Source organism: Thrips palmi, unplaced genomic scaffold, assembly GCF_012932325.1.
Source record: "Thrips palmi isolate BJ-2018 unplaced genomic scaffold, TpBJ-2018v1 HiC_scaffold_7, whole genome shotgun sequence".
NCBI lineage: Eukaryota > Metazoa > Arthropoda > Insecta > Thysanoptera > Thripidae > Thrips > Thrips palmi.
The window spans coordinates 3,744,695-3,765,151 of NW_023144634.1; the positions used below are offsets into that span (position 1 = coordinate 3,744,695).

Here is a 20,457-nt window from a genome sequence, read left to right on the forward strand (position 1 = left end):
CATGGCTGCCGCCAGTGCGTCCTTGGCCCGGTCCAAGGCACCCGCCCTTTCAATACTAATTCAATGTTCCGCCACACCGTCCGCTTCCGCGAGGCGGCCAAATATCGGAAAGGCGTGCAGAATCGCCACCAGGAAATGGACGCGGACGCGCGAGGTCTCGGACACCCGCTGCACTTCCCCGACAAAGCGACGCAAAGCGAGGCGTGTCAATCGCCGGCCTTGCCGCCGCGTCGCCGTGTTCATTAGGCAAGACGCGTCGCTCCACAAAAGCTCGAAAAACGCTGCCCATTTTCTGCGCGCGGAGCGACAAGTTTAAGTTTGCCAGTGTACGAGCACTGGGACCGCTGGCCCCGTTCGCGACACTCAATGCGCCGTTCCAGGAAAGTGGAATTTCGCTAGATTTGTGTTGAGCGCAGTCACACACGCCCGCACGGCGGCGCCAGGGCCGCGTGAGACCGCGGCGCGGCTGTCTCTCTCTCTGTCGCACTCGCGGGGCGGCCGGGCGGTTCGGAGGGGTGCGAGAGAGACAGAGCGACGGGACGACTCTTCGGAACCGCCCGGCCGCACCGCACCGTGCGGTACCCTGAGTGTCCGAGACGCCGAGCGCCGGCGGCGGTGTGCGTGCGCCGTGGGCATGGCGGGGCACGGCACGGCGGGGCACCGCGCCACGGTACTCGTCCGCGGTACGGGACTTGTTGGCGTCCGTCGCGCCGCCCGAGGAGCCGTGGCGCCGCCTCGGGACAGAAAGAGAGACAGAGAGAGACGGACGGACGGATGGACAACGGCACTTGCCTGTCCAGGCTGCGCCAGGCTAGGTTGCTGGGTTCCGCTCGGCCAGACTGCCCAGACAGTTTCGCTGCTTTTCGGCTCTTATTGTTTCGCGGCAGCGCGCTGCTGCCACCGTGAGAATCACTTCAGGAGTCTGAACTTCGAGCAAACCACTCGCGCGCCAGAGAGGCCATTCACACTTTTTCTCAGACAAACAGTTGACCCAATTAGTCTTCTCGCAGTTATGGAGGACTTTGGAATTTTCGGGACTTTCCTTGTTTTATGATGGGCAACACCTACACTGTGAGAAAAAAGTACGGAAAAAGTCTGGTCAATAATTTGCCTGGACCGCCCGTACTTGCCAACTATACGGAACGTTCCGTACTTTTTTTCCGTACCCATTTACATGGGTTCATATGAAGCAAGTAGGGAACGTTCCGTACTTTTCTCCGTACCTCCGTACTATATTTTTCTGTATTATTTCCATACAAAAGTACGGAATTTCTTACAGTGTAAGCCTACGGTACCAGGATGCCAACCTAACCTAACCAAACCTAACCCAACCCATCCGCGTCCGAACGCGCCCCGTCGCCCCGTCAGCAGAACGTTTGTCGAGCACCACGACGCCTCCCACACCCGCCCCAGGAATGCGCGGGGCAGTAGGCTGAGGTAGGCAGGGAAGCCTAGGCAAGCCTAGGCAAGCCTAGAGAAGCCTTGGCCAGCCGATGTAGGCCGGATTTCTGCCTAGTTGTCTGCCGGCTGCAGAGGCCGTCGAGTCTGCATATGCAGCAGCTGCTCCATGCGTGCTGCTTAAAAATTAGTACTAATTCTCTGCTCACAAGTGCCGCATCATCATCATCATCATCACGATGAAAAATTCAGCGCACCCAACGTCACTTCGTGATAAAGAAAATGCACAGGCACGAAGGACAATAATGAAATTTTGATAAATGTCTGAGCATGTGCGCATCAAAATGAAACTTTTGTCTCCCTCTGCTGGATCGAAAAATAATGACAAAGTCCGGACGGATCGAAATCTAATTGGAATCTAGGGGCAGGCAGGAAGCGGCAGCGGGACTCAGTCCGGTGGGGCCGCCACGCTGCGCTGAGCGAGGGCCCGTCGCTCTGTCTCTCTCGCACCCGTAGGGGGCGCCCACGAGTGTGGGAGAGAGAGGCGCCCCGCTCGGACCCAGCCTGCCGCGGCCGGACGGCCCGGGGAAGGGGGTGGGGGAGGGGCGCGGAGAGGAGCAGGCGGTGCAGGGGCAAGGGCAAGGACGGGCAGACGCGAGGCGATCAGACTTTCCCGATGGCAGCAGGAACTGCTGGCAGATCGGCCGCAGGCTGATTATCCGTCATCGCTCTGTCTCTCTCGCACGCGTCCGGAACGGGCCGGCAGTGCGGGAGAGACAGAGCGACGAAAGCACTGCTCAGCCTCCTGGCAGCTCGGCGCGGACGCGGAAAAGAAGGCAAAGACTGAAAATAAGCAGTGGCGGTGGCGCGGCGGCAGCGGCGCTGCAGATGCAAGCCGGTCGCCAAGGTCTCGGAGGCGGGATGCGCACTCATACGGCCGTCATCGGCGGCCTCCAGCAAAGGCACGCAACTGCGTCGCGGGGAGCGGCAGTTACGCGCGCCGCCGCCGCCGCCGTCTATAAACACATGACTCACGAGGGGATCACAGCCTGGAGGCGAAAAAGTAATGGAACCGAACGTTTTTGCAAAGTTTTCAGTGCGTCACTTTGCTCTTCTGAGTCACCAGGTCGGCAGTTCGAACGCGACCAAGGCGCCTGGGATTAGTAAGAACAACCATGTGGTTGGTCTGGTAGTCCAGCCTCACCCCGTTCTGTTCGACTAGCCGTCTAGAGATACGACAGACCCGAGGAATCCCTTTGTTTTTATTGACGCGCTGCTCTGGATTCCCTCGCTGTGTCTCTGTCGCACTCGTGGGGCGTTCCACACGGGTGCGAGAGAGACAGAGCGACGCGTTGAAAGGGTGATAAGGGGCACGTCGTTGACGGAGCGTCCCCAGGGACCTGCAGGGACTGCCCCCGTCGGGTTAGGGAGGGGCGACAGTTCACTGAACCGTGGCGTTGCAGCCGACCGACTCCGGAGCGTCGCCTCTCTCTCTCTCTCTCTCTCTCTCTCTCTCTCTCTCCTCTCTCTCGCACCCGCGTGAGGCCCCCCACGAGTGCGACAGAGACAGAGCGACGACCCCGGAATGAGTAGTCTGGCGGCGCGTATTCGGCCGGCCGGGCTGGGCGGGTACGCCGGTACGCCGGCGGCTGGACTCGAAGCCAAACGGGGTCTCGCCGCCCCGGAGCCTTCCGAGCCGAGTGGAAAATAATCGTTATTTCTTTTTTTCCGAGTGGAAATTTGAACGGCACGCGAGAAAATAAGAATCATGACGGCGGAATGAAGTGCGCGACGCGGCGCGCCGGCGGAGGCTGGAGCGGCTGGAGCGGCTGGAGCGCGGTGCGCATGCACTCGGCTTGCACTCTGCGGTCGCCGCCACCGCCGCCAACGGTGCCACCTACGGTCCCTACGGTTCAGACTTCCCTATCCACAAAAAACTAATGAAAACAGACTGCAGAAACTCGGCCGCCGCTGCATGCTTTCCCGCCGAACAGCGCGCTGGCGCGGACCTTCTGCGGTTTCCGGGTAACGGTCGAACCGAAGCGAACCGGCCGGCCTGGCTGCTGCGCCCCGCGCGATTGCATAGCGAACAGAAACGCACCGCCGCCACCAGGCGGAGGCCGGCGGGGCTGCTGGGATGCGTTGAGGCCCAGCGGCCTATTCTGTCGGTTTCGAAGAGCCCTGGCGCCGCCCCTGCGAGTACCGGTCGCCGCCCCTGTCCAGCCGCACCGCGGCGAGGCAAAGCAACGCCAGGCAACGCCGGGCGACTGCGGGCGACGCACTGCGCCTGCTGCGCCAGCACACTGATTCCGAGAGTCCTTTTCGTCGCGCTGTCTCTCTCGCACTCATGGGGCTCTCCATAAGGGTGCGAGAGAGACAGAGCGACGAACCGCTCCTCTGAATCGGCCGGCAGGCGCTGGCCAGGCAGCGCACCTGAAGCCTCAAGGCCGCAGGGGTGGGGTCGCGCCGCCACTGCCGCCACACCGCCACCGCGCCGCCGTCGCGTTGCCACGGCGACGGCACCACAACAAACCGCCACACTGCCACACCGCCACGCACGCGGCCGGTCCGCTCTGCAACCCAACGTAACGATTTTCCTGAGATTTCAGGCGGCTTTCTTATCGAGCGGCCGGTCACGCACAACGAGGGTCGCGAAAAAAGAAGACGAGGCTCAAGTGAACTTTTCGAAAATGTCCGTCGAAAATTCGAAACTGCTTGTCACGGAGACAAGAGAGACAGGGCGTCCCGCCCGGGCCTTACTCGTGAAAGTACACACTCTGGGCGGCGAAGGACGCGATCCATTGTCCCGATGCCGCGCCGCGCCACGCCGCGCCACGCCGCACAGTGGGCCAGAAGACCGGTGGAGGTGGCCAAAACTCTAGACGCGTTTTGAGCTCCAGAGTCGCTAAATGGAACTCGAACTGACCGTGTGACCACACCAATGGATTCCTCGTTCGGAGAGCAATCCATTGATGGGGTCACACGGTCGGTTCGAGTCCCATTTAGCGACTCTGGAGCTCAAAACGCGTCTAGAATTTTGGCCGCCTCCACTGGTCTTCTGGCCCACTGTGCGCCGTGGGAGCGTCGCTGGATCTGGGTCGTCCGGGCGCATCCCTCCGCGACGCGTCCCCGGCGTCGCCGCGCCGGAAGCGCAAGCGAAGGCGCCGCACGCGCCGACCAAGCGTCGCCCCTCTTTGTCGCACTTTGTCTGTGCTCGTCTCTCTTTCTCACACTTTGTCTCACGCATTCCCGTGATAAATAAATCACGCCGCGTCGCCAGCGTGACGTCGCTGCGTCGCCGTCAGTGACGTCATTGGGGGTACGCAGTGACGGGCGCGGATCAAGCCGCCTGCTTCGGACGGACCGCACTGGCTATCTCTCTCGCACACCCACGGGGCACCTCGCGGAGGGGCGAGAGAGACGGAGCTCCTCCGCACAGTGGGCCAGAAGACCGGAGGAGGCGGCCAAAACTCTAGACGCGTTTTGAGCGCCAGAGTCGCTGAATGGGACTCGAATCGAACGTGTGACCCCACCAATGGATTGCTCTCCGAACGAGCAATCCATTGGTGGGGTCACACGTTCGGTTCGAGTCCCGTTTAGCGACTCTGGAGCTCAAAACGCGTCTAGAGTTTTGGCCGCCCCACCGGTCTTCTGGCCCACTGTGCGCGGCGACGCGCTCCTCGTCCTCTGCGCGCATTCAAGTCTCCGCGTCGCCGTCCGCGTTGTCGCCGCGAGGGCCGCGAGGCGAGCTCCAAGCGCCAACAAAAACAAAGCAAGGAAAGTGTTTCGACCCCGCCTCGCTCCGCCACGCCACGCCACGCCGTGAGCGAGAAAGGCGACGCCGAAACAATTCCGATAGAAACCCTACACTGCTGCCGTCGTGTCGTCTGCTTGCCGGCGATCCGGCGCCCCGTTTTTCCGAGAGCCGCGCCGCGGCGCGCCACGTTACTCCTGCCCGCCCCGCCCCGCCCCGCCCCGCCCCGGGCACGCCACCGCAGCCCTTTGAGGATGACCACGGCCGTCCTTTGGCTGCCCTTGGCCGCCCTTCTCGGCCGCGCACGGCTGCCCAGGCCCTTGGTCGCGGACCCGCCCAGCCCGCGTTTCGAAAGGGACGACTGCGCGCGCCGCTCTGTCTCTCTCGCACCGGCGCGGCAGCGCGGCGCGCCCCGTGAGCGCGAGAGAGACGGAAGCACTCTGCAGAAGCAGCCCGCGGGATAAGAGATTCGGAACGCTGCGACGAGGCGAGGCCCGCACCGCCCGCACCGCCACCACCGCCCACGCGCGTGTCGAGGCCGGCGCAACCGATCCCCAGGGCCTGCCCCTGCCCTGCCCGCAGTGTACAGTACTTACAGTGTAGGGCGAGCACTGCCATCAGCGAGACGCGCAATCGGCATTCTCGGATCCCAAACGCGGCGCAAACCCACACTTTAGACTTGGCATTCCATAGGCAGGCTGGGACCGGGGGCAGCGGCCTCGAAAATCGGGAAATTTGGTCACGGACTGTGCGAGACGCAGCGAGACGACGCGACGAAGGCAAGAAGCTGCCGCGTCACTGGGCGGGGGCGGACCGCGGATAGGGATCGGGCGACAATGGAGTGCTCCACTTCCAGCAGACAAGGCAGGTCGCGTATTTGTTTCTCAGTTACTTCTCTCTCTCTCTCTCTCTCTCTCTCTCTCTCTCTCTCTCTCTCTCTCTCTCTCTCTCTCTCTCTCTCCTTCCGCACCGCTTTGCGCGCTTCAATGAAAAGAAAATAACTTTCGCCGGCTGCTGTCTGCGTGGCATGCCGGCCGGTCCCACCGCGCGTCGCGTCGCCGTCGCGTCACAGCATTCAGTGATTCAGTGTGGCTGTGTCGCACATGCCATAATGTCGTCGTGGCGGCTACACTGTCGGGGAGAAAGCCCCCCGGGCAGGGCCCTGGCCACCCTCAATGGACAAAGTGGACATTGCGCAAGATGGACAAGGGGCCCAAATAGAACGACGCGGCCAGAAAAAGCCTTTTTCGCACGGTTTGGTTCGTACTTCGTATACGGACCCGGACTCGCATTGTCCAGTCCAGCAGACTGATTCCGAGAGTCGTTTTCGTCGCGCTGTCTCTCTCGCACCCGCACGGGGAGACAGAGCGACGAAAACGACTCTCGGAATCAGTGGAGCTTCGCTGCTTCGCTTGCTCGGCGCCCAGCACTCGGTCACTACGTTTACGAAACAGAAACAACACGCCTCATCAGGCGTGAGAATCCGACGCGTCAGTGAGTGCACTGCAAGCAGACTGCAAGCAGTGTGTGCGACGGAGCGCGCTGAGCTCGCAGTTCGTTCACCCGCACCATTTGCACGGGGATTCCGCATGCTGCGGCGCCGCCACTGTACAGAGCGAGATCTCTATTCTCGGTGGATGGCGCCCGCTCACCTGCGCGACCGCCACCGCTCCGACACCGAAAAAAGAGGGGGGGGGGTCTATTTCCCAGGAGCCTTCTTCTCCTTTCACACACGGCAGGGTGACCCGCAAGAAAGGCCGCCCAAGTGGCCCGGCCGTCAGCTGTTCCGCAGACAGACACCGATTTGGCGGCCACTGACGTCACCGCGCGGCGGCGGCGGCGGCCTTGTTGAGGCCGTCCGAGAACACCTGCACCTGCGCGGCCCGGCCGGCCCACCACTACACCACTAGCGTAGCGCGCCGCGCCGTGCGTCTGTGCGAGGGCGGCCAAGTCCTGCCGTCGCTCCGTCTCTCTCGCACCCGTTGCGACCGCGCGCAACGCCCCGCGAGCGCGAGAGAGACAGAGAATGCTCTGCATCGCCGCGGGCTTTGTGCCGGACAGAAATCGAATCCAGGTGATAGAGTTTCCCGGTGGGAACCCGAAAGCCTCCGCTGCGAAGCCTGCAAAGCCCCGGCGGCGGTGCGCCATTCACGGATCGCTCCCTTTTGTTGTTTTTATTGTTTTTGTCTTTTTCACGCCGCGCGTTGTTTCCGCTCCCGGAATAATGACCCCCGGGCCGCCTTCCCCGATGCCATCGACCGCCCGGCGCTCGGATCACAATTACGAAAAAACTGTCATTGACTGTCCATTGACTCAGCAGGTCGATCTCTTCTCTCTCTCTCTCTCTCTCTCTCTCTCTCTCTCTCTCTCTCTCTCTCTCTCTCTCTCTCTCTCTATCTATCTATCTCTCTCAGAACGTTTTTCTCCTCCTCGATAAGTAATGCTCATCAGTTCCGCCGGGCGTGCGAGGTGGAGTGATCAGTATTTCGCGCGAGGTTCCCCGAGGCGACTTGATATTCCGATTGCAGCGGTGCTGGCCGTATGCTGGCGCACCCCGACCAGGAACACACCGAGCTTCGCTAGCTTCGACGGGCCGGCCGCGTGCGTGCCCCGCGTGCGCCGTGGGCAGTGACGTCACTCACACAGTGGGCCAGGAGACCGGTGGAAGGCGGCCAAAACCCTAGACGCGTTTTGAACTCCAGCCAGAGTCGCTAAATGGGACTCGAACGGAACCTGTGACCCCACCAATGGATTGCTCTCCGAACGAGGAATCCATTGGTGGGGGTCGCACGTTCGGTTCGAGTCCAATTTAGCGACTTTATAGTTCAAAACGCGTCTAGAGTTTTGGCCGCCCCTACTTCTGGCCTGCTGTGCGACGGTAGGATGCCCTCTTCGCCGGTATAAAATTACAGTTAAGGAAATCGGCCAAAATTTCACAGTGCTCGACAGAGGAATGGTAACGGCGAATCCATTCCACACCACCGTCCGGGCGACGACGTTGGCTTTTACTTTTCAAACGGCGACCGTCTAGTCCGCCACACCACTGTACTGCTGCTTTGTAACACAGCGACACGCATCACTACACTCGGCGTCCCCCCACTGCTTGAACAGTTGACTCGCTCGCTCGCTAAATTGTAGCGACAGTCGCACACCTCTCCGGTTGTGCAACTCCGCTCGAGTTGCATGCGGGTACGGCACGCCACGGCACGCTGCCAATGGCACGCCAATTGTTGGGCCTGCACTGCAGCCTGCAGGCAGGCGAGGGGGTTTGACCGACCAGACCGCGAGCGCGAGCGCGGCAGCGCGCCTCTCCGAGAGCTCCAACTCCTGTTTTACTACGTGCTTTGCAAGGCTGGAAGCTGGAAGGGGCGGTAGACCACCGCGACCTCGCTCGCCACCATTACTGTGACGTATCGGCGAGGCCGTGAGGCCTGTGCGTGTGCGTGCGTGTGTGTGTGGCGTAGGTGTGAGTGCGTGGCGGTATGCTTCTCCACACTCGTCAATACCTTTCGTCTGAGAATTTCCTCGTTGTGGCGTCTAGCCTTCCTGCACCGCCGCCTGCTGCGCCTTGCCCCAGTTCCCCGCCCTGCTTCCGGCCTTCCCGTTCAAAACACGTCAACTTCCCATCCAATCGATCCATTCAACTATCGAACGGAGATTCGAGTTGTCAATCGTCACCGCGAGCGTGGCATTACCCTTTAAGCGTCATCAGTTATTGCGCTTGAAATCAAGCGTAACAGGCTCATCCGACAAGATTCTCCCAATCTATATGCACATGTGAGAAGTTCTTATCTACGCTTCATTTCAAGCGTAACTTCAAGCGTAACGTTATGATTGACTCAAACATACAGTTACGCTTTACTTTTACCCGGTTTTTCCAGTGAGCTGAGACTCGAAGTCCTTTCCGACCGATCCGACGATCATCAGCCCTCTGATGCTGCGCTGCCCTGTACTGCCTGTCTCGAGATGGAACGGATTTCGTGGGATGTAGTCCAATGCAGGAAGTTCGGCCAGTGAGCTCGCGGTCGGCCACACAGTGTGCCACACACTGCAATTGGCAAAGGCTGCGGCCAGTCATTACAGGCACCGTCGCCCTTGGACCTTGGGCCAGGCCACTCCGCGGCAAGCCAAGCCGTGGCTACACTAGCTTGAGCCGCGGCCGGTGTTGCTACCGCGTACCGCGCGCGCGGCCTGGTCTCGCCTGCCGGCATCACTCACTCAGTCATTATGGCCGCCTGGCCTGGACGCGCGGTGCACTTCCGTTACGGCTGATCTTAATTTCAAAATTAGCTCCAAGAGTTTCGCTTGAACGATCGATTTTATTAATCAGGTTTAAAAATTGACATTAAAATGTAATAGAACTTTACATTTTTTTCTGCCACGTTTACCACTTTGAGCTCACAGTGAAAGTTGGGTTTGCCTCTAAATCCGTTTTATTAATGAAACGTTAAAAAATTTGCAAAAAAGAATAGTTCTTTTACACTCTTAAAACCTTACGAAGTATTTAGAGCATACATATAACAATCTAATATACTTTGTTATACGAAGAAATAGTTTGTAAATGACGAAGTATTTTCTTTGTAAGCTTATATGCTCAAAATACTTTGTTATAAAACTAATTTTCTTTGTAAGGTCCGAAATAGTTAACAAGGTTTTCTCAGTGTAAAAATGAGCAAGATATTTGACTTGGAGCACACTCCAGACTCCGGAGCCGAGTTTGTCTGCCCCACTGGGCCAAGCGGCCCCTCTCTGCGCGTGGGAGAGAGAGGACGAATGCGGGAACTGTGCTGCCTGCGGGGCACTAGGCCCCTGGCTCGGCCCCGGGCAAGGCGACAGCCTCCAACGAGGGTGATGGGATGCCCAAGGCTGGAGGCTGGAAGCTCCAAGGCCCGGCGCACCACGGCGGGAAGTGCTCGAGACTCGGATCTCGGCGATCATCTCCCCAGATAGACAATGTGGCATTCGGGTAATGGCAAGATATGGAGTTATCTTCACGGCAGCCACAAAAACGCGCAGCCGGTCTAAATGGAGTGCCGGGCTGGCGCGGCTGGCCCACCTCGTCGGCTAGGGCATTGTTGACGTCGGCGAGAAGGGTGAACTCCCATTAACCACGACATGCGAAAGACGCATGCAAAGATTTACGAAGGGAGTGCCAAAAGTCAGAAAATTCAACTTGAAATTTTAAGTTGCACTGGCATTTGTAACTTGCAATGACGTTTCAAACAGCGACAAGTTTTTGGTTTGTTTCAACTTTTGGTGAAAAAATCCACTATTTTTTGTGCTACTTGAATTCGTACGCATGTTCACCTGTGGCGCACTGGCTGATTTTCATCGCCCCCTGAAGAGTGCCTCGCGCCAGCCTGCTCGACACCGGCGAACCGGGCAGGTGCTCTCTGCAGGGTATCCTCACCTGCCTCACGCCGGGTAAGATGTTGATGTCGGCACGTCACGCGCGTCACGACCCAGCGTCACACCGGCGTCACAAAGACGTGCACACGTCCTCACACACACTCACACACACACACGGCACTGTTAATCCCGAACGCAATCGTATGTCGGCCGGTGTCGAATGTTTCCTCGATGCTGGAGCAGGCAAGCCGCGCGGGGCTTCTCCAGCTCCAGGGCGAACTGGGTGGCCGAGGGCTGCAGGGGGTCTCCAGGACGGCGCGGAAGACTGGACACCGGCGGCGTGCGTCCCGGCGCGCTGGCCGACTCGGCACGACGTTCGTCCGTGCCGCTCGGCGGTGCTTCGCTCACTGAGGCGGCCAGGCCGCCAGGCCAGCCAGCTTGTGCCCCTGCCGGGCCGGAGTGGAGGCCCCCGCGGCCGCTAACCCCCCCCCCCTTTCACCGCCACCCCACGCCACTCCAGACGGCCTGCACACACCGCGCTTGCACCGTGCTTGCAGCGTGCTGGCAGCCCGGGCGTGGCCAGCGGGACCGTCGGGCCGGGGCACCTCCCTGGCTGGAGACTCCGGCAGCCCAGCGCGCCGCGGCGCGAATGTCCGCTAAGGCCAAGGGCAGCTTGGACCCTCCTTTCGACGCCCCGTCTCGACGCCCCGTCATTGATGAACGAGTTTGGCGGCATTGGCGCCAGGGATAGCGAATTGGGGGGCCCGGCTGAAAGCTATCAGAGTCTTCAAAATCAAAATTTTGCATTAATCATTCTTGAGATTTGACAGTTTTGCTGTACAAGAGTCAAAAAAACAACAACAACAACAAAAACAAAAATAAGTCGATGGCGGAATTTAAGTTCACTTTCTGAGAGACCACAGTCAGGGGAATTCACAGTGTATGATTTCCGATGATTTCGCAGTGATTTTGAGGACTGAGGGCCCCACTCCTAGTCCAATCTACCTTTTAGAAGCAAGTTGCTTCCCTTCCTCGAGCGCCAGTGTACTTTTCACTCTTTCGCGCGCAGAGATGAGTTTCTCGAGCTTCCCTGCCCAGGGCAGCGCCAGGCCGTGGCCAGGCCGAGCACTGTCGCCGCAGATATTGCTGGGCACGGCGGCTCCACGGGCCAATTAGCGGTGCAGTAGTTTCGTGGCAGTTTGTTGTCGCACAGGTCGGCGGAGAAGAAGAATGCTAACGGATCCGCGACTTTACAGGCGACCGCCATTTTCTAGCAAGTAATTAAAAAAGAAACGCTCCCATGCGACCGAGATCCGGGCGAGACGGCGGAGAGGGCAGACCCCGAAACATTTACGAATCTTTTGGGTAAGATTTTTCTTTTAGTAGAGTACAAAATTAAGTTTTGCTTCGAGGGGGCAACCACGCACGATGTTTGGGGACACAAAATTTCTTGACACAAGAGATTTCGTCGGATTTCATCCATATTTAGGGCTAAAATCTGCCTATTTTTGGCCTTTTTGGGTACAGATTTCGGATTTCCAGAAATTTCTATAGGGCTCCAGGGGACACAGGATGTGGTTGCCCCCTCGTTTTGCTTTGTTTTCCCTGAAAAATTTGCAAACTCTGCGCTGTACTTAAGGAAGCACGTCGGTCAACAATGCGCGAAACGCGGTGCGAGACGTCAACACGTCCCAATTGACGTTTATCTCGGCAGCCCGGCCTCAGTTTGGCTGCGTTACTGCGGTTGCTGCTTGGCTCTCCGCATTCGGATTCATCGTACTTGACCACCTCAATCTCGAGGCGATAACGCGACTCGCGGGCCGGGCCGGGCCTAGTCCAGGAAGTAGTCGGGCGGGTATTCGGGAAACGTGTGCGCGGACACCAACACGCCAAACAGCAGCACCGCCACCAGCAGCACGGGGCTCTTGGCGTCGTCGGCGATACGGTGGTTAACGATAGCGAGGACGCGACCGACCGGCGGAACTTTACTCAAGTGTGCGCATCTCGGCCACGTTAGGCCGCGTGCCCCGTCTCGCTCGCACCCCCAGGGAACACCCGCGGAACGCCCCGCGGAACGCCCCGCGGAACGCCCCGCGGAACGCCTCGCGGAACGCCTCGCGGAACGCCCCGCGGAACGCCCCACGCGGTGCGAGTGCGAGGGAGACGCATGTGATAACTTCTCGCACTGCAGTGCAGGTGGGTCGCGCGACAATTGTGTGCAAATTTTTCCGCGCCGACTAAGTTGTCTGCTCGGCTACTTGCAGTGTGCACACGCGCACACGATTCCGCGGCCCGCTCGTCGTGTGCGAGGGCGTTTTTGAAAATGCCAGTGCGCACGGCGAACAGTGGGCCAGAAGACCGGTGGAGGTGGCCAAAATTTTAGACGCGTTTTGAGCTCAAGACTCGAACCGAACGTGTGACCCCACCAATGGATTGCTCTCTGAAAGAGGAATTCATTGATGGGGCCACACGTTTGGTTTGATTCCCATTTAGCGACTCTGGAGCTCAAAACGCGTCTAGAGTTTTGGCCGCCGCCGCCGGTCTTCTGGCCCACTGAGCGGCGGGCGCGACCGCGACCTGCCTCGGCGGCAACCTCGCTCGCGGACGAGTCGCGCCGTTTTTACACTGCCCAAGTGTCCGGTTAGGCCGGGTTAGGCGGCTGCGTCGGGGTGCCAAACAAGTTTAAGTTCCCCTCCGAGAACTGCATGCACCACTCCGCCACCAGTGCCACCGATGCGGGCTGCTTCCGGACAGCGCCCCGTCGCTCTGTCTCTCTCGCACCTTTCCATCGGCGCAGCGGGTGCGAGAGAGACAGGTGGAGCCCGCCGGCGACAACGAGAGCACCCCGCAGCAGACCGATTCCGAGAGTCGTTTTCGTCGCTCCGTCTCTCTCACACCTGTACGGGACGCTCCGTGAGTACGAGAGAGACAGCGCGACGAAGACGACTCGCGGAATCGGTCTGCAGATACACTGTATCGGCGCGTCGCCGCGTCGCCGGGGCGTCCGGCCCAAAGGCAAGAAGGAGAACGAGCAAACGAGTTGGCGCGTTTCGTTTATGCAGATCGTTGAACCCCTCCCCTCCCGCCACGCGCCGCCGCGCCACTCGCAGCACTCGCCACTCGGTGCTGTACAGTAGGCCGACAGGCGGGACGACCTGGACGCCGAGAGTGGTGTAGGTCGAGGAGTTCGCGGCGCACATTGGCCCAGAGGAATTTCGGGAACACCGCACAGTGGGCCAGAAGACCGGTGGAGGCTGCCAAAACTCCAGACGCGTTTTGGGCTCCAAGGTCGCTAAAGGGGACTCGAACCGAACGTGTGACCCCATCAATGGATTGCTCTCCGAACGAGGAATCCATTGGTGGGGTCACACGGTGGTTTGCGTCCGATTTAGCGACTCTGGAGCTCAAAGCGCGTCTAGAGGTTTGGCCGCCTCCACTGGTCTTCTGGCCCACTGTGCGATGTTCCCGAAATTCCTCTCGGCGTGCATCCATAGAGAACACAGAGGGGCGTGGTGTGCGCGAGGGGGGCATGTGTGCACACAATGTGAATTTCTACGGCACCAGGCGGGACTGACGGTACGGACTCTCTCACACACTCACTGACTCACTCACTCTCTCACACTCGCAGGGAGTGGGTGGGAGATACCCAGGCCGGTGATGCGCGGTTCAGCTGACCCAGTTCAGCGGCACATCCGTGCGTCGCAGCGTCGCACGTCGTGGCCATACACAAGTCGGCGTGCCGCGTCACCGCGTCGCGTCGCGTACGACACGACAAACGCTGAAAAAGGAGGGCGGAAAGCGCCAACGTCTCCTGTCCGAATCACGGTGCATCAGCAAGTGTACGCGGCCGAGTGCGGCTCGGCACGGCGCGGTGCGCGGCCTCATGCAGAGTGGCGGTAGGTCGCCGGCGTCGTCCCGCTAGCCTGAATGAACCGCAGCGTTCCGCGTTCGCGCGGCGGGGCCGCGTTCGGGACGGCCGCACAGTGGGCCAGAAGACCGGTGGAGGCGGCCAAAACTCTAGACGCGTTTTGAGCTCCAGCGTCGCTAAACGGGACTCGAACCGAACGTGTGACCCCACCTTTGGATTCCTCGTTCGGAGAGCAATCCATTGGCGGGGTCACGCGATCGGTTCGAGTCCCATTTAGCGACTCTGGAGCTCAAAACGCGTCAAGAGTTTTGTCCGCCTCCACCGGTCTTCTGGCCCACTGTGGGCCGCAGCCGTAACCACCGCCTTGACGGAGTGCGTTCCGTTCCGTTCCGTCGTCCCATCCACCGCCTTGCGACTCGGCCAGCCTCGCGGCGTTGCCGGTTCGTGGGAAAACAGTCTGCCCGCCGAAGCGTCGCCGCAGTGCGCAGCCAAATCGTGGTTGTGGGCTTTTTCTCGCCTTCGCGATGAAAACGCGTCTTGAGTTTTGGCCGCCTCCACCGCTCTTCTGGCCCACTGTGGACCGCCACGCTGGAGACTCCAGCCAGCCGCTCCAGGCGTGGACGCTCCAGATTGTCCAGGACGGTCCCTGCAGGCAGTGCAACGCCTCGCCCTAGAACAGCGGTTCCCAACCTTTTTCGGCTCGCGACCCCAAATTTGTAGCCAAAAATTTACGCGACCCCCAGGAAAAATTTCGCGACCCCACGCAACCCCTCCTTTAGCATGCCTTTGATACAAAGTGCGATAATCCGCTTTTAGTTTGGAAGCAGTATTGTCTCAAAGTTGATCAAAACGGGCACAAATGTCTGAAAAATCGTGTTTTGGGCCGACTTTAAGCATCCACTGCATCTGATCCGAGGCGGTATTTCGTCCTCCCTCAGCGGGCAATTCGTCTTTAGACCTTCCTTTTGCATGCCTTTGATACGGAGTGCGATTATCTTCCTTAGTTTGGGAGCAGTATTGCCGCGATCACAAATGTCTGTGAAAAGTCGTGTCTTGGGCCGACTTTAAGCATCCACTGCGTCTGATCCGAGGCGGTATTTCGTCCTCCCTCAACGGGCAATTGGTCTTTGAACCTTCCTTTAGCATGCCTTTGTTACGGAGTGCGATTATCTGCCTTAGTTTGGGAGCAGTATTGCCGCAAAGTTGATCAAAACGGTCACAAATGTCTGAAAAATCGTGTTTTGATCAACTTTGCGGCAATACTGCTCCCAAACTAAGGCAGATAATCGCACTCCGTAACAAAGGCATGCTAAAGGAAGGTCCAAAGACCAATTGCCCGTTGAGGGAGGACGAAATACCGCCTCGGATCAGACGCAGTGGATGCTTAAAGTCGGCCCAAAACACGATTTTTCACAGACATTTGTGACCACCGCGGGAAACCACCGCGACCCCAGGCGACCCCAGCCACCTCGCCGCGACCCCTCGAAATTTTTTCGCGACCCCAAGGTTGGGAACCGCTGCCCTAGAATGCACGGCAGCGGCAGGCCGAGCCGATAACGAGAACGAAGCACTCCACTTTAACTTTATTGTCTTCCTGCCGACGCCTTGCGGATTGTCGCTCCCGGCCACCGCGGCCGCGGGCAAGGACGGGCGGATGCGGCACCCGTCGCGCGTCTTTGTCTGCACCGCGGCATTGGGGTCAGACGGCGCGGTGCATGTGGGGCCCGCACGCGCACCGACACACAGACAGACACACAGACGCAGGGTCACTCGGCGACAGACGCGCCCGCCGCTTTATCAAAAACTTTCTTTTCCGCCCACGTCACCGGCAGGGCCGAACAACGTGGTGCAATGCGAGGTGGGATGGCGACCGAAATCTGAATCACCCGCCGCCGCCCGCACGCTGGATTCCGCGAACAAAGGAACGGAACCGGGCAGTCAAACTTTGCGTCGCTCTGTCTCTCTCGCTCTCAAGGAGCGCGCCGAAGTGCCGTTGGGGTGCGAGAGAGACAGCCTGCGGGTGCGGATCACCACAGGCCGCCCGGCGGAAATCGTCGCTGGAACTCCGGATTGGGGCGTTATCGGCCAGCTCCAGGCATCGGCGCAGACTCGTGCTTCGCCCAGTGCAGGCCCCGGTGTAATCCGGACACGGGCTCCGAAATACAGTGTGCGAGAAGCGGGGGCTTCTCCACGCCGTGCGTGCTGAATGTGGACCCAAGCCGCGCTGGAATGCCAAGGCCCCCCAAGGCCGCCCAAGGCCCGATGGCAGTGGGCCTCCACGAATCTAAAATTCGATCAGAGAGCCCCGGAGGGCCCCCGGGCTTGCCCCCAGGCTTGCCCCCAGGGCGACGCGACCGCGACGCACAGTCCCAGTTGCCACGGCTAGCCACGGCTACTGCCCGGGGACACGCACGCACGGCTTGATCGGCCCGACTGCGCGTGTCTCTCTCGCACCGACACGCGACGCCGCACGAGTGCGAGAGAGACAGCGGCGGGGCGGGCTGCAGGCGCGCTGCACGCGAACGCCCGCGGGGTAGGCAACCCTTCGTGCGGGCAGGCCGCGCGGCCCCGCCTGCAGCACGGCGCAGCGCGCAGCGCGCCTCCACTGTGAAACATGAACGCGAGAGCGCACAGTGGACCAGAAGGCCGGTGGAGGCGGTCAAAATCCCGGGCGCGTTTTGAGCTCCAGAGTCGCTAAATGGGACTCGACCCAGTCGTGTGACCCCACCAATGGATTGCTCTCCGAACGAGGAATCCATTGGTGGGGTCACACGTCCGGTTCGAGTCCTGCTTGGCGACTCTGGAGCTCAAAACGCGTCTAGAGTTTTGGCCACCTCCACCGGTCTTCTGGCCCACTGTGGAGCGCCACCCAGCGGACTCGCTGCCGGCGAGTCGTTTCCGCCGATGCCATGGCGGTGGATGCGTTGCCTAAATGATAGTCATTTCGGAGGCGCGGCCGTGGAGCGCGTCTTGCAGCGCGCGGCGGGGAGGGCGCGTCCTCTCACGATAATAGCGCGACACCCACGCACCCACACAGACACACTCACTCACGCATTCCCAGAGTAGACGGTTTCACGCGTTTCTACCGCATGTTAGTTTGTTCGTGTGGCAGTGTGTGAGTGCGTGTGTGTGCGTGCGTAGGTGTGTGTGTCTAGTCCCACGGTGTCATCTTTCCCGCTGAGTATACTCCGTCTGCTGTACTTTCTCGCCAGACACTCGCTGCACACGTGTCTAGTGCTCTGCACACACACACACACGCACAGACACACGCACAGTGAGACACCTCCACACCACAGACGACAAAGTTGTAGAAGTAGTAGTAGTGGGGTGTGTGTGGGTGTGTGTGTGTGTGTGTGTGTGTGTGTGTGTGGTGTGTGTGTGTTGGGGCGTCACGTCCCCTGACCGCGTGCGACCGGCCGGCGCGGGTGGGAAGCGTGTCGTGCGCGCATCCGTGTCACGCGTGTCACACGATATACAGACTGCTGCGCCCCGCGCGCAACCCACCCGTCGTGCGACAGTGTGACGTGGTCGTCACGTTACCTGGGACACGCCATCGACGATCCGACGACCCCGCGGCGGCAGGGGCGCACGGGGTCAGGACGATGCGACTGGATTTCCCTCTCACCTACCTACCAACACACACACACACACACACACACACACACACACACACACACACACACACACACACACACACACGCACCAACTACCGCACATCAGCACGGGGCGTTAACCCCCGCCAGGTTTTTATTAATCTCAATTCGTCCGCAAGGAAGCCAAGCCTCATTAGTCGCGGAGGTGCGCGTCGTCATGCACCATGAGTCTGCCTTTTCTGTTTTTTTCTTCCACATTGCCGCGTTTTTTGTCGCTTTTCGCGTTTCCAACCGGACGCAAATGGCGGGGTTGACAGTGTAGTGCGCCCGGGGGCCCGGGGGGAGTCTAGTCTGGCGGGCGTGGCGGGGCTGGCGGTGCTTGGCGGCGCTTGCATGCACGGACATGGACGCGGCGCGCGGCGCACTCCGCGGCGGTACAGTACTCGGAGGGGCGATGCCGCACAGTGGGCCAGAAGCCGGTGGAGGCGGACAGAACTCTCGACGCGTTTTGAGCTCCAGAGTCGCTAAATGGGACTCGAACCGAACGTGTGACCCCACCAATGGATTGCTTTCCGAACGAGGAATCCATTGGTGGGGTCACACGTTCGGTTCGAGGCCTGTTTAGCGACTCTGGAGCTCAAAACGCGTCTAGAGTTTTGGCCGCCTCCACCGGCTTCTGGCCCACTGTGTGCCGGTCCCCTCCCCGCCGTGACCCCGCCGTGCGCCGTGCGCCCGCACCGCGGCACCGCGGCCACGCCAAGTACGGCATCACGGTCTAGGCGGCCCGGCCGGCGGTTGGCTGCGGCGCACAGCCGATAAGTGGCTGCGTAGCGTACCTCGGGCCGCGCCTTGGCGACCGGGAGCCCCATTCCGAACAGCTCGCCCGGCTGTCTCTCTCGCACCCCCACGCGACTGCGCGACGCCCCGCGAGTGCGAGCGAGACGGAGCGTGTGACTCACCGCGGCGCTAATCCGCGGCGCGGCGGTCTCGTCGGCGAGGTTCCGCGAGCAATCGCCGTGTTTGCAAAGTGTTCCGTTTGTTTTGTCGTTTCGGCCGGCATGGCGATGAGCCCCCCTCGCAGCCGCTGGCTTCATGGCGAAGCAGTGGGTGAAAGTCTCCCCGGGACAATGAGGATGACGGCGCCGTCCGGGCCACACGCTGCGCGCCGTCCGGGCGGCCCGCCGGGGCTGTGACACTGTGACCCCCGACCGGCGCGCCGTTTACCGGAGTCCCCGGCGGAACGAATGGCCGGCATCTCCTTAGCGCTGCAAGCGTTACGCGTGTAGGGGCGCCCAGGCGGACGCCCAGTATCTCATACACAGTGTGCCGGGCAAGGGGAAATCACTGTGAATTTCGGTGTACCAATCCAATGAATTTCAGTTGAATTTCGATGAATTCCAGTCGAATTTCGAAGAATTCCAATGAATTTTAGAGAGTTTTACATGTTTGATGATTTTCGGTGAACAAATTTGGCTGGAGTTATTTCCCCTTGGTACTACGAGGTGGGCCAGAGCCAGAAACCCCGAGACAAAGTGAGAGGTATGCAGTCCTGCCAGGTACTGCTTCTCCCAGGCCGAGGGGCCGGAGGGGAATGGTGGGGGCGTGTTTGGGTTGGTTATACTGCATTTTGTCTCGGGGTTTCTGGCCCACTCTACAAACCGAAGTGTGTACTCAGCATGCATCTGCAGATGCATAATTATAAGTACACATCTACAGATGCATACTTGACAGGTATGCATCTGCAGGTGTGTACTTATAAGTATGCATCTGTAGATGCATACTGAGTACACACTTCAGTTTGTAGAGCACCTGATACTACAGCGCATCGCACTACATCACGAGCACGGACCGGACTCCTGGAACTTCCTCCAAGTCGAGGCGGAGTTCGCACCTCGCCGTCGTCAGGGCAGTGCGGCAGTACGGCAGTACGGCACACGTGGGGGCAGTGTACTGACCTCCACGCCGAGCCTTCGCCGTCCGACATCACAAAGGCAGAACCAGAGGGGAGGGGGGGGGGCAGTTTCACAACAAACTGGCAAAGCAATCTTCGGAAACGTTCCGGCGGAGAGCACCCCGGCAAAGCGGAACCAGTAACAGTACGGGGAGCGGCGAGCGCGGCGAGTGCAGCGAGTGCGGCCGCACCGAGAGGCGAGCGGAGGAAGCACGCGTTGCGTTGCGCGCCGTCGTCGCGGGGACGGCATGCCCGCGGCCTGCCGGGCCGGGGTTCGCGAGCAACGCCAACGACACCGTGTCCCCTACCTGCCGCCGCCTGCCGCCTGCTGCATCCAGGATGCGTGCGTGTTGCGTCCGACACGCTGGGGGGCGGGGCAGGCGGTGCGCCCCGGGCGGGGAGGCCGCGCCACGAGGTACACGAGGTGGCCGCCGCGGGGGACGCCCCGGGGGCCTCGCCGAAGAACAGCCCACCGCGATGACCGCCACGGCCTGGCCGCCTGATGCGCTCCCAAGGAAAAAATGAAGCAAAGCCGAGCGGACGG

The 20,457-nt window shown here is 60.3% G+C and overlaps 1 protein-coding gene across 1 annotated transcript in view; it reads right to left on the minus strand.

Moving 5' to 3' along the window:
* LOC117652720 (sodium- and chloride-dependent glycine transporter 1) overlaps positions 1–20,457 on the minus strand; it is a 35,400-nt gene that overhangs the window by 6,633 nt on the left and 8,310 nt on the right. The gene's annotated exons all lie outside the window — the stretch shown is intronic.